This window comes from Salminus brasiliensis, chromosome 21, assembly GCF_030463535.1.
Source record: "Salminus brasiliensis chromosome 21, fSalBra1.hap2, whole genome shotgun sequence".
NCBI lineage: Eukaryota > Metazoa > Chordata > Actinopteri > Characiformes > Bryconidae > Salminus > Salminus brasiliensis.
Window position 1 is genome coordinate 7,528,590 of NC_132898.1, and position 12,110 is coordinate 7,540,699.

Genomic DNA, 12,110 nt, shown 5'->3' on the forward strand with positions numbered 1-12,110 from the left:
CAGCTAGTGAAAGGTCATGTGACCCAGACAACATTCTCGAGCGTGATTAGGATTAGAGAGTCATCTCCCCGGCCGGACCTGTCGCCAGTAGCTCTCCTGGCTGCTTAGCGCCTAGCCATCCCTGATGAAGAACAGCAAGCCAGTGTCTGCTCGCCCCAAAGCCCTTTGGATTACAGGCAGGACCCTGCTGGAGCATGACAAGGCTTTTGTCACTGGAGCCCCGTCGGTTTCAAGTCAGCTTGCTGTCTGTATTCAGTGCCCGTGATTTTTAGTCGTTTATTCATTTTGATTCCTCTAATTCAGTCATGGCAGAGATCGAAGATTGGATTAGGTAGTTAGGCCCAAAATAGATTTTGTGGGGTTGGCAAGGGAAGTGGTAAGCAAAGTGCATTCAGGGCACAAGGAAGAGGCTTTGTCACTGCTGTGATGTGTGGTCCTGCTAAGCATTCAAGTGTATATTTGTGTCCCAGGGATATGCACCAGAACGTTCCACCGAAGTGTTACATGCACAGCGTCTGCCTGCACTCAGGACCTATACAGAGAATTCAGCGTTTTCAGCCAGATCATTCTGAAGGCTGCATTACTGTGGAGTAACTAAAGACATGACACAGCTAGTTGCATGCATCTGGGCCCAGTTTCTTGTGAGTATTTTAGGGGGTGTTCACACCTATAGTTCATTTGATCTGGTCTGAGTCAGTTACACTTGGAGTGTTTTCCAATTGGTTTGGTTTCACACAGGGAACATAATCAAGCGAGCCAAAATGCATCACAACAACAACCACATGAGAACGCTCTGTCAGATTATTGGTCAGACCTGTCTGGGAAAAATACAGCAAGAAGGTCCTGTGTTCCAGACAATTTAATATGGAGCAACAGCAGCGATGGCATTTGTTAATAACTGTGGTAGCTAATTATCTGGGCAGTATACCAGGTTAACACCTGGCTCAAACCTGCGGAGTACATCTGATAGTTGGGTCAGATCGAGGTCAGATCTCGCATTCTCACCACAAACAAACCGATTCAGAGTCCATTTTGGACCGGACTGAGACCGTCTCTTCTCAAAGGGCTTAGTGCGTTTGTTTTGGTCCGCATCTGAGTGCGATTTAACTGGATTAAAGTTATCATAGTGTTAAGATCATCCCAACTGGCAGGAAGTGAGGTCAGTGTGATGCTTGCTCTACCATTTAGGAATCATTCCAGTGCCAAGATGCTTCTGAGGAACCTTACCCTAATTGGTTGAAAAGTGCTCTACATGTGTTCTATCTGATAAGAGCATGCTTTTACCTGTATCGGTTCCTAAGTTCCCGGAGCTACATTTTGGTGGATGAAACTGCCACTGTTAGAAAGCAGGCCTTATTTAAAATACAGATACAGAACACTCAAGGTCATGTGCTATCATGCACAACGCCATGGCTATGATGATCTAGTGTTCTTGATGTGTTGCCCGGACTCTTTGTCAACTCATTTAAAACCACAACTCTTGATGCTTCCTAAAAATAGTCATACTTTGAAACACTATGCAGTTCTTTGCAATTCACAGCCATCGATGTGTACTGGGCCTGTCCATCACGTCTGCATCTCTGAGTGGCACCTCAGGAGGTTTGACTCTGGTGTGGATGGGGTTGTGTGGCACCGCCATCGGCCCGCTCATCCCGGAGCCCATTCCACTCTGATCCCCCTGGCACCTCACACTGATGGTATCTTAATCTTTCCCCTAAATGCAGGTCTCCCACCTCCCCCCAGCAGGCTTGGTTAAAAGGCCCCCGGTCGACTATTTTTGGGGCCTGCTGTGGGTTCCGAAGGCTGAGAGTATTTCTAACCTCATTGTCTGTTGGGTTGCGGGGAGGAGGGCAGTTTGGAGGGTTGAGAGGGCTGTTGCTTTGAACCTCTGTCCCATGGTCACGTTAATAGGGGGTGAATGCGCTGAGACGTGGCCCGTATGCACAGAACTCCGATTCCACTGGGGATTCCAGAGCTATGATCTAATGCAGGAGAGATTGCGATCAATCTACTGTGTGCCATATTAAGGCTCAGTGAGAGCGAGGCAGAGAACACTGCAGAGACTGTGCAACAAATGTAAATGTAAGTCAGAGGAATTTAGATACACATGAAAATACACACTTATTATAAAATATGAGCTTCAATTCAAGGGTACATCTATAGTCAGGTGAAGGAATTAGGACATCCTGTGAAAATCTATGGCTTTTTCAACTATTTTAACATATGGAAATTTGAATCGACATTTTCATTTCATTATTTGTCAAATGTAATACACAGAAATGTAATTTTCTTGTGAAGAAAAAGTTAGTATTAGTATTATTATTATTATAAGTAGTAATACATTAGTGTATACATTAGTGTATTACTACTTAAAGATCACACATCAGCTGCTGATGATTAGAACATGTTAAAAGAGGATTTGGAGGAGCCTGTCTCATTTAAACCTCAGACATTTCATTTGGTTTGCTCTTGATTGCTGTGAGTGTGAAGTAAGTGGCATCACCATGGCCAGATCCAAAGAGAATATGAGTCTGGGAAGGGCTTTAAAAAGATGTCAAAACAATTAGAAAGTTACACATGGAGAACTTTTAAAACAACTGCCAACATGGCCAGGTCAGGCCGTCCTAGCAAGTTCAGCCCAAGAGCAGACCACAAGATGTGTAAAGAGGTCTACAACTATCCTAAATACCATCACAAGGCCTACAGGTAGCTCAAGCCACAGTTGATGTGATGAAGTACATTAATCTACATTTACAATTAGACTGCACAAGTTTGTTTTTTTATGAACAAAGAGCAAAACAAAGGGGCATCAACATTTTTATACATGACTGTACACTGAATTATCTCTACTGAAATATGTTCTTTCTTTTATTCACAGTGCCCCAATTTTATAGTTCATTATAGTACCAGTACCAGGACACACCTGGTTAAATGTATACTGATCATCATCTTAAAAACATTTGATACAAATGCTTAGTGGCCATATTTTTGTTTTCAAAAAAGAGGACCCTGGGGACACACTGGGGTATCCACCATAGTTAGGATGTCATGGCTGGGGGGTTTCGAGTAGGACTGTGGCAGGGTGTATGTGTGAGGGTGGAAATACCTCTCAAACCATGCAGCTATAGTATGTTAATGTACATGAATACATACACATTCACTCATTTCACAAAACCAATAAATGCTGCTAATAGCCTATATGACCAAATCATCTCCTTTCAATTCAACGTACAACTTAGACCTACACAAATCCTCCCAGCCACAACATCCGAACTACGGTGGTCACTCCAGCATTTGGATCACATATTTTAAAGTTGATAATCAGCACACATTCAACCATGAGCTTCTCCAGTTTCATATCCTATACTATCCTATTTCTATCTCTACCTTCCATTTCTAGTGTCAAAGGTTTTGCGCCCCACCATGACCTCACATTCTAGCTTATTGCAAAGTATAGCAGTCCAGTTTAACCTGATTAAAAGAAAAAAAAAATTAAACAATGCTGAATACAGAACAGAAAATAAATTTGACGAATGCAAATACTGGTCCAGCATATCCACCTACACTAATGTTAGCTGGCTGGCTAACAACTAATTAGATCACATTTTCAGCCATAACAACTGCAAATAACTTTGTACAGCATGTCTGTTAATTCAACCAACAGCACAACACCAGTAGTAGACTGGTGACCAATAGTATAATTGACTAGCTAGTTGACTGACAGCTCGACTACAACTTAGCTACTCCATGTACAGCAGACAATCTCTTTAAGCCAAATTGCTATGATTTAGTAGGGGGAAAAAAGTAGTCCAAAAAACTACTGAAAATATTAGCCAATATTAACACAGGGATCCCAGAGACGGAAAGACAGTTTAGAGGACAAAAATGAGATGGAAAATTGGATGTTTTTTTTTTTTTTGTGAAACAGATGTTTCAGGGATGTTTATCGAATCTTATCTTTTTTCTCCCAACTTAGTACTACCAATTTACTCACACCTTCATAGCTCCTCCTAGCACTAGCAATGCTCCCGACACTAGGGTAAGGACTTAACACCTCATCATGCCTCATCTGGTACATGCAAATCCAGACACCGCCTCATTTCAAACGGCATTGCTGGGCAGCCGACATGCTCAGAGGAAAGTGCCGGTTCCCCAGCTCTGCCACACCAGCAAACAGATGTCTGTCACGGCCAACATTGCTAAAGAGTTATGTGGCGAGAGACCGGCACCAATTGTGCTCTCTCTGACTCCGGCTGCCAACGGTAAAGTGGCATGGCTGGGGATTCTCTGGAACCTGCAATCCTTGGGCCAAAGCACATTACAGTGGCTGAGCCAACTGTTCTTAAGAAATGTCTTTATACAAAACAACTATGGGGTTTTTGGGGCCAAAATGTAGTTAACAGGCCTAGTCTGTCACCCAAACCGAACCCCATTAAACTCACTTTTAACTTGCCAAAGACAAGACATTAAGAAGTAAGCATCCCCCAAATTAAGCTCAAATTGATGGTTTAGGCAGTCATTGATAACAAAGAATCTTCTGAATGGGGGGCTATGTACAAAAAGATTGGAGATCCCTTTCTGGATAATCTCAAATTCAAACTCACTTTACAAACTGGCCACAAAGTGACTGTTTCACTTCAAATCCAGCGTGCTGGGTTGCAGAACCCAAACATCTAAAAATGTGTCACTGACCAGTTACTGAGAATAAGCTTAAATGACTTAAGTAGATCAAGTTAGGTCAAAACAATACAGCTGCAGTATGTGTGTGTACGTGTGCATAGTATGACACATTTTAGATTATAAACAAAAGCAGAATGTGGTAAGGAGGAATGTTTGGCTCTGAGGTCTCACCACAAGGCCTGTAAAAGTAGCAACTCATTCCTTTCCTTAACTAGTTGAAGTGCCACTCATCAAATTCCCAAAGAGAGAGAGGGAGAGAGAGAAAGATGGGTGTTATAAATCCCATTCTCATTCAGTGCAGTGATAGAAAGCGGTGACTTGGTTCAGCCTCCTGGAGAAGAAAAAAAAAAGTATCACCAAAATTGAGTCCAGCTGTTTTTCGCGATGCACACAACCCAACCCAATAAAAAGACAAATGTTGAAATTGCTTTGTTTGACCAGACGGTTAATACTCACAATAGTCTGGCAAACCAACGACATTTTCCTCATTCTCATATGCATGCTTCTTCTTCCTCCACTTAACCTACTTGGTTTCTTGCTCCGATTTTTAACCACAGTGCAGGAATTGGGAAAACAAATGATTTCATCCATCTGTCTGTGTAGTTCTTCCCTCCCTGAGCGCAAGAGGTGGTCCTTAATTCATTAATCAATCACTTTGACGTTGATATTTTTTTCACATACAAAACTTTGCTCACGCTACACAAATAGCTCATTGTTATTTCCACAATACAACACGACTCCCCTCGCATTCCTGGAAAGCTACTGTACTGATGCGGCCTCCTAAACAAGCGATAAAGCGGAGGTCAGAAATGATGAGGTGCGATCCACAGCTGGATGCAATCTCGGAGAAATCTAATTCGGAATGCCTTGGCTCATTGGGGAAAGGGGTATTGTGGAGGGGTAGTTGTGGGGAGGCAACAGTAGGAGGGGGGCAGTAAGGGCATGCTGCTCTCTCAGACAGAGACAAGCAGCACCTGTTGCCTCCCTGATCGCTCTAAGCTTGCAGCATAATTAATGGATGTTCCTCCGCTTCAGAAGGCTCAGGCCGGCCTTGTGGAGGTAACACGAACTCTCTTTATAATGTCATATTTCCAAGTAGGCCTGTGTATACGTGACTATTATGATATGAACACACACACTTTTGAGCTCCTTTATATGTCCACATCCTAAGTTTTATTGTACAGAAATACACTGAAAACAATGCAAGTTGAAGGTAACGGACAGCATCTTGACATTAACGGCTTAATTAAATGTGAACAAGAGCACATTTTAGACCAAAGGCAGCTACTACATCACCCCTGCATTACTTGTAGCACTCTTCAACACAAAGTAGTGTAACCAAGGGTATTCATATGAACATGCAGCCTGTCCCTAGTGTTGTCCCTACCTAGCCAATTAGATCAGAATACAAAAAGCTAACAAAAGTAATACAAATGCAGCTGTTCAAACAGCTGTGTAAATGATAGGTGGTTAGCTTATTAGCTGGTTACGTAGCTACCAGCAAACAACCCAGGTAGCCACCAACAACAGATCTGGTTGAATGTAGGTCAAGATGATGGATGCCCAAAATTTAATGTCAGAACAACATCTAATGCCAATGGCAATTTGACGTAGAATGTCAATAGCCACATAGGCAACAATGATATTTGGTTGGTTTTAGGTTGAGATGCTAAGTAAAAAGTAAAAAAGTAAAAAGAAATTAAAAATCCAATATCTTCTAAATGTCACATGTCAATGTCATTTTGACCAACATTTAGTAATAAGGTCAACAAACATGCATCATGTCTGCAAAACATCATAATGTTAACGTCCATACATTGTGATATTCTAACGTTGTTGGACATTGATGTGTTGCTAGTTTTAGATCCTGGTGTTAAGTAATCAAAAAGCAACATCTGTATAACGTTGGAGCTTTATGTTAACCCAATGGTGTTTCTGAAGTATATGTGACTTTGAATTCCAAACACAATTCAATGCCTGTCCAACATTGGGGTTTGATGTCAACCCAGTTTTCATTTTCAACTAAAATTCAATGTTATTCAATATTAGTCTGTATGTATTTGATGTCTTTCTGACATCAAATTGACATTCGGTGCCTGCTGGGAAGCAACATTATACCAAGAGACCATCCTCTGAAACTAGAGATAGAAAAATCAATCGGCCATGTAACAGTTTTGGATGGATTTTCAGCCAAAATATGCGATAGGCTGATATTTCTCAAATTATCTAAATAGCTAATAGCTAAACTCATGCTAAATGTGGTTGATTCTACAACGTAAAGTACATTTCATCTGAGGGACGATGCAGAAATGTTACAGTAGCTCTATAGCATTCCTCCCTGCCAATAATAGGTATCAGCATTTGACCGATTCTACTGAAAGACGATCTGTGAACGGTATCGTCCTTAAAAACACTAACCGTTTAATCTCAATCTGAAACCTCTGCTACTGTTATTATTATAACTATATTTTATTTGCTGTAATTATGTGGTATGTTATCAGCATTTTGAGTCGACATTCCATGAAACATGCTTCACAAAATGGAGAAGGCTGCAATTGTTGCTGCTGAGTTTCAAACAAGTTTCAAGTGAGCTTGAGGAGGCTTTACTTTTTATGCAGGGCAAATCAGCTTTAGTTTCATATAAGCTTCAATATTCTAATGTTACCATGTAAAGCCAGTGTACAGCATTAATGCCACATGCAAACAACAAAACTAACAAAATTAGGGAGGAGTCGCTACCCAGAATAAATCTTAGGAATGTGTTAATAAGTCAGCACTCACTGAGGTACATACCAAGACTGCACTGAATCTTTGGGGCTAAAGGGGAGGTGATGTCCTGGATGTATGGGAGTATCTAAGATAACTGATGGCTCTTAGTGTTTCTGAAACAACTGGATAAAACAGCATGGGCTCCCACCTCTTCTTAATCATTAATTAGGCAATGTTTCAGGCAACCTGTATAAGTGCTTTGCTGACATCACGCTTGACCAGCATTTCTATTATTGTCCTGGTTACACATTTCAGTGATGCTCCCAACCAAAAACTCAAGCAGAAACAATCAATTGCCAAGCAGCAACATTGTTTTCAGCAGGTCAGTGCTTTCAGTTGACGTACAAGATAGTGGACGATGGCAGACGAAGGAGTGTAACAGCAACTTAAACTTTGTCAGTGTTTAGAAAAAGAGCATTTGGGGTCTTTGCGTTTGCAGCAGGTACATGTGTGGGAACGTTTGGCACATAAATCCTTGGCATTTGAATATAAAACAAAGGCAGATTTGCTGTGGATCTGAGTAAATCTGAATTCACTGCATTTTGAAAGATGGGCAGACAATGCAACAAAGAGCAGGGTCATGACTCAAGCCAAATCCTGTTAGGTCTGCCTTACTGAGGAAAGCTGCTCTATTCTTCTACCAAACCTAGGGCAAGAAACTGCAGGTTAGGGCTCACAGTCTGACATCTGTCCACTGGCTGTAATAAACCAGCTCCGGACACAAAGCACAGCATGGAGCTTGGATCTGGCTTAACTTAAACTGGGCTCACTAATTATTTCAAGCTCTGAACTCAATTTCTAACTCAGGCCTTCACAACATGGGATTGTTTGGTTTAGGGATGGATTCATTGTTTGATACTAATTTCAGTTCTCACAATCAAATGAAACTATCAGAGACCTTCGCCTTATTTATATAAAACAAAATGAAAAATTCAGTTTTATTTTGTTTGTCAAAAACTTTTTGTAAACATTTGTTTAAGGTCAGCTGAAAGCTGATCACTTGCCAGTTGTTCTTTAATGCTACTCTGATTGACCCAATCAATAATATGCCCTAAGCCATAGCTAAGAAACAATCATCGCACATCCAACGAGAAAAGATACTTTTGGCAATAGGAACAACTGCGTGGCATCTCCTATCCTCTGGGGGTACATTTTAATGAGTTAAAAACAAAAAAGACAAAGATTCTGATTGGATCACTGACGAGACGTTGAGTAAGACAGGTTTAATACCAAAAAATGCACTAGTCATTGTCTAGTCGTTGAAGTCCAAATCCACACTACTTAGACTGGAATAGACCCTGAATTCCTATTTAACTAAATTCCCACCAGAGTGTGTGAACCATCTGATTGATGCCCCCAATTAAGTTAGGATCTGAGCTTTGTTATGGGCATCCCTCCGTCCCATTCAAGTGGCGCCCCTTTTCACTGAATCGCTGCATTCAGGATGCTCTTTGGAGCCATTGACTCCCCATTGTCTGCCAAAGGGGCCTGCTGTCCAGCCCCCTTTGTTATGACAGTTGGGCAGCTTTTATACAGACTAAATAAGATAACTCAGCTGTTCATTTCAGGGCCTAACCCCTCAACCCCATCACCTTCTCCCCCCTTGAGGCCTCCACTGAGTGGTCCAGAGACACCCACAAAACCTATGGGCACGATCTGCTTTATGTCCAGGGTTGCAACCTTAAATTTGTAGTTTTATTGACTTGACGGACAATTCTAGACCACTGACAGGTTTTTACTTTTTTCAGCTAACTTGCATCAATCAATAAATAAAAAGTAAAAAATATAAAAAATAATAAAAAGACCATATGGATATGCTGCTTGCTGTTGTCACATTTGTAAATTTAGCAAGGAGAAATGGCTCATAGGTTACTATTGTGACATTTCTGCAGACAAACATTTATATGGATTTACAGACTTTACCTTAAAGTTGTTACCATTTTTTTTACAGACTGCCCATAAATTTGTGGTCAGCAACCCTGTCCACATCCAAAATGCATGTCAATATGGTTTCATGATAAATGCCAAAATACCCATAATACTTGTAAATGGCTCCAGGTAACTAACTGTTTATAATACAGGTTATTTTTGAACACCGACTTTTGGTTCATAGAAGAACTTTCAATTAAGACTTTCTTGAAAGTATAGTTAGGGAACATGGCAAATATAACATGGGAAATGAAATTATTATTATTATTATTTTTGGGAAAGACTGAAAAATGTTTTCCTCACACTGGAAATAGTGTTGTGTGTATGTGTGGGTGAGACACGGAGAGTGAGAAAGGCTAGAAAGCAGGGCACTCTGAGGTCAGTGGTTGGAGTGAGAATGCTGATGATAGCCAGTAAGCTGGGTTACTCAGTAACTCTCTCTCTCAGCAGGGTACTGGGCCAGTGCAGGATTAGACCCAGACTGTGAAAGTAACGATCCTATTACCTAAAGCTGTTATGTACTCCAAATGTGTCTTAATTTATCTCTTTCTCGATATTTGTCTATTATTCTTACCACTTCTAACCTTTGTGGTTTCTCTCTAAAGTAGCTGGATGGCCTACATGGCGTACAGTGAGTTATATGAATGCCATGAACAAGGTCACCCGTCGATGAAAAGTGTTTGTTGTATGTACAGACTTGTTTTGCAGGAGGAAAAAGCCATGTTTCTGATACTCTTCAAAACAAATGGAGAAAAAGTAAGAATTTCGGACCTGAAGCTGTCGATACAGAACTTAAACAAATGCATTAGTGAAACTCATTACACTGTCATGTCAAAAACGTTAACTGACAAAATGTACCATTCACTCTGCTCAGGTTATATAAATAGTATCAGTCTGGACTGCTTTATGGATAAAGCATAAAATAGGACGTTTTTTAATTCTGAAAGGTGGAGAGTGGTGCTAGTATAGGACATGGGCCTTTAAGGTGTAATCACATTTTAAAAACCTAGAAAAAGTTTTTCGTGATTATGTGTGGTGAGTCAGGGCCGTGGACAGGTATAGTAGCGTTCCTATAATTTGAACACCTGAAATCTCTCAATTGTATACATTTGAGCTTCAAAGAACTTGTCCCACATTTCCGTGTGACTCCTTGCGTTCAGTTTGTGTACACCCACCGAGGCCAGACAGGGATGAGCAAACACTTCTATATCTGTAGTCCTGTATCTCTACCAGAGAACAACATCACATCTGTATCTTATCACCTGCCTGGATGTTGACCTTATCGATTGTCCACTTTAGGCGAAAGTGAACTGGAGTACATGGCTGAAGGTGAATGTTAGCCCACATTAGCCCAGGGAAGCCTGGGTGCTGGGCTTGGTCAGGGTCAGTGGGAGCACTGTTTGAGCAGCCTCCATCCTAACCAGTTGTGGAGACCACCTAATGTTATCAGAACCTGAAACCAGGAAGTGGATACGGTTTGGCCCTTTTGTATCAGGTAACTTTTTGCAATGCTTGGCTGTGTCCGTGTAAGCTGAGGCTATATAAAATTGGACATGTGCACCTGCGTGGTGGTAAGTCCAGAACGTATCGGGCCAAAGTAAACCTTGTTACATTAAATGGTAGTAATGTCCACATGTTTCTAGTCCCATTGAAATCCCTTCGTGTTAGCACTTAAATGCAGAAACACAGGGTACAAATTGCTTTAAAGACTATGTAGACCAAACTTTATCAAGCTGCAATGTATACTGGCCTAATTTTATCAATAAACGAGAATTAACTGGAGTTACTCAGTGTGGATACCTCCACATCCACCCCCTCCCCATCCACAGACTGGTCAATATTTGTGTGGTGCTGAGAGTGAATCGGCTTTTAAATTTGAGGGGAGGGGCAGAAGAGAGAGCAAACGCAACCCGGTCTGATCTAAGATAAGAGACGAGCAAACACTCACTTTGACGGTGAGGATTTTCCTTTGATAAAGGACAAGGATGTGTGTACTGACGTTCAAAAAATGGAGTTAATTGAACTTAAAATGTTCTTGTTCTGTTAAATTCATTCGAAAGTTAAATCAGTTTTGATTGGAACCAGTTACCAACTTTCTTTAGTTAACTTTTATTTATTTGACTGTTATTACATTGCCACAATCCAGATGTCAAACCCAGATTTAAGGCAAACGATCATTTGGTAGAAATGATTAGAAATAGACAATATCAGTACATAAAACATCATGTAATAACATGCTTGGTGTTTTCAAAAAAGGTGAACTATTGAATAAACCACTGTCTACACTGGGAATAGGCAGTCGTCCGTGCAAAGAAATAGAGATCTGGAATCTTTGAGTTGACAGAGGTTTTTGAGTGTGTATTTACAAAGATGAGATGACAGTCGACAGCAGCGTTAGACACGTCAGATATCAAACATGTCTTAGCAGATTGACTGCATCTGTAAGCAACAAATCCTGTTAATTAGATTTTAGACAAACTATTCCTTTATCCAAATGTTTTTGCTCTTTTTGCTTTAAAAATTAAACATGGAGCTTATGTTAAAGACACCTCTAAAGCCAGGGCACACACACTCACACTTACCCTACTCACATATACAGAGAAACACTTAATTTCAGCGTGGTCCAGCATATATGTGGTATCACTTATTTTGACAAGGAAATTTAAATGAAACACTTTCCACAATTCAGGAAATGACACAAAAAAAGTGAAATGAATTGACGATACTTTGTT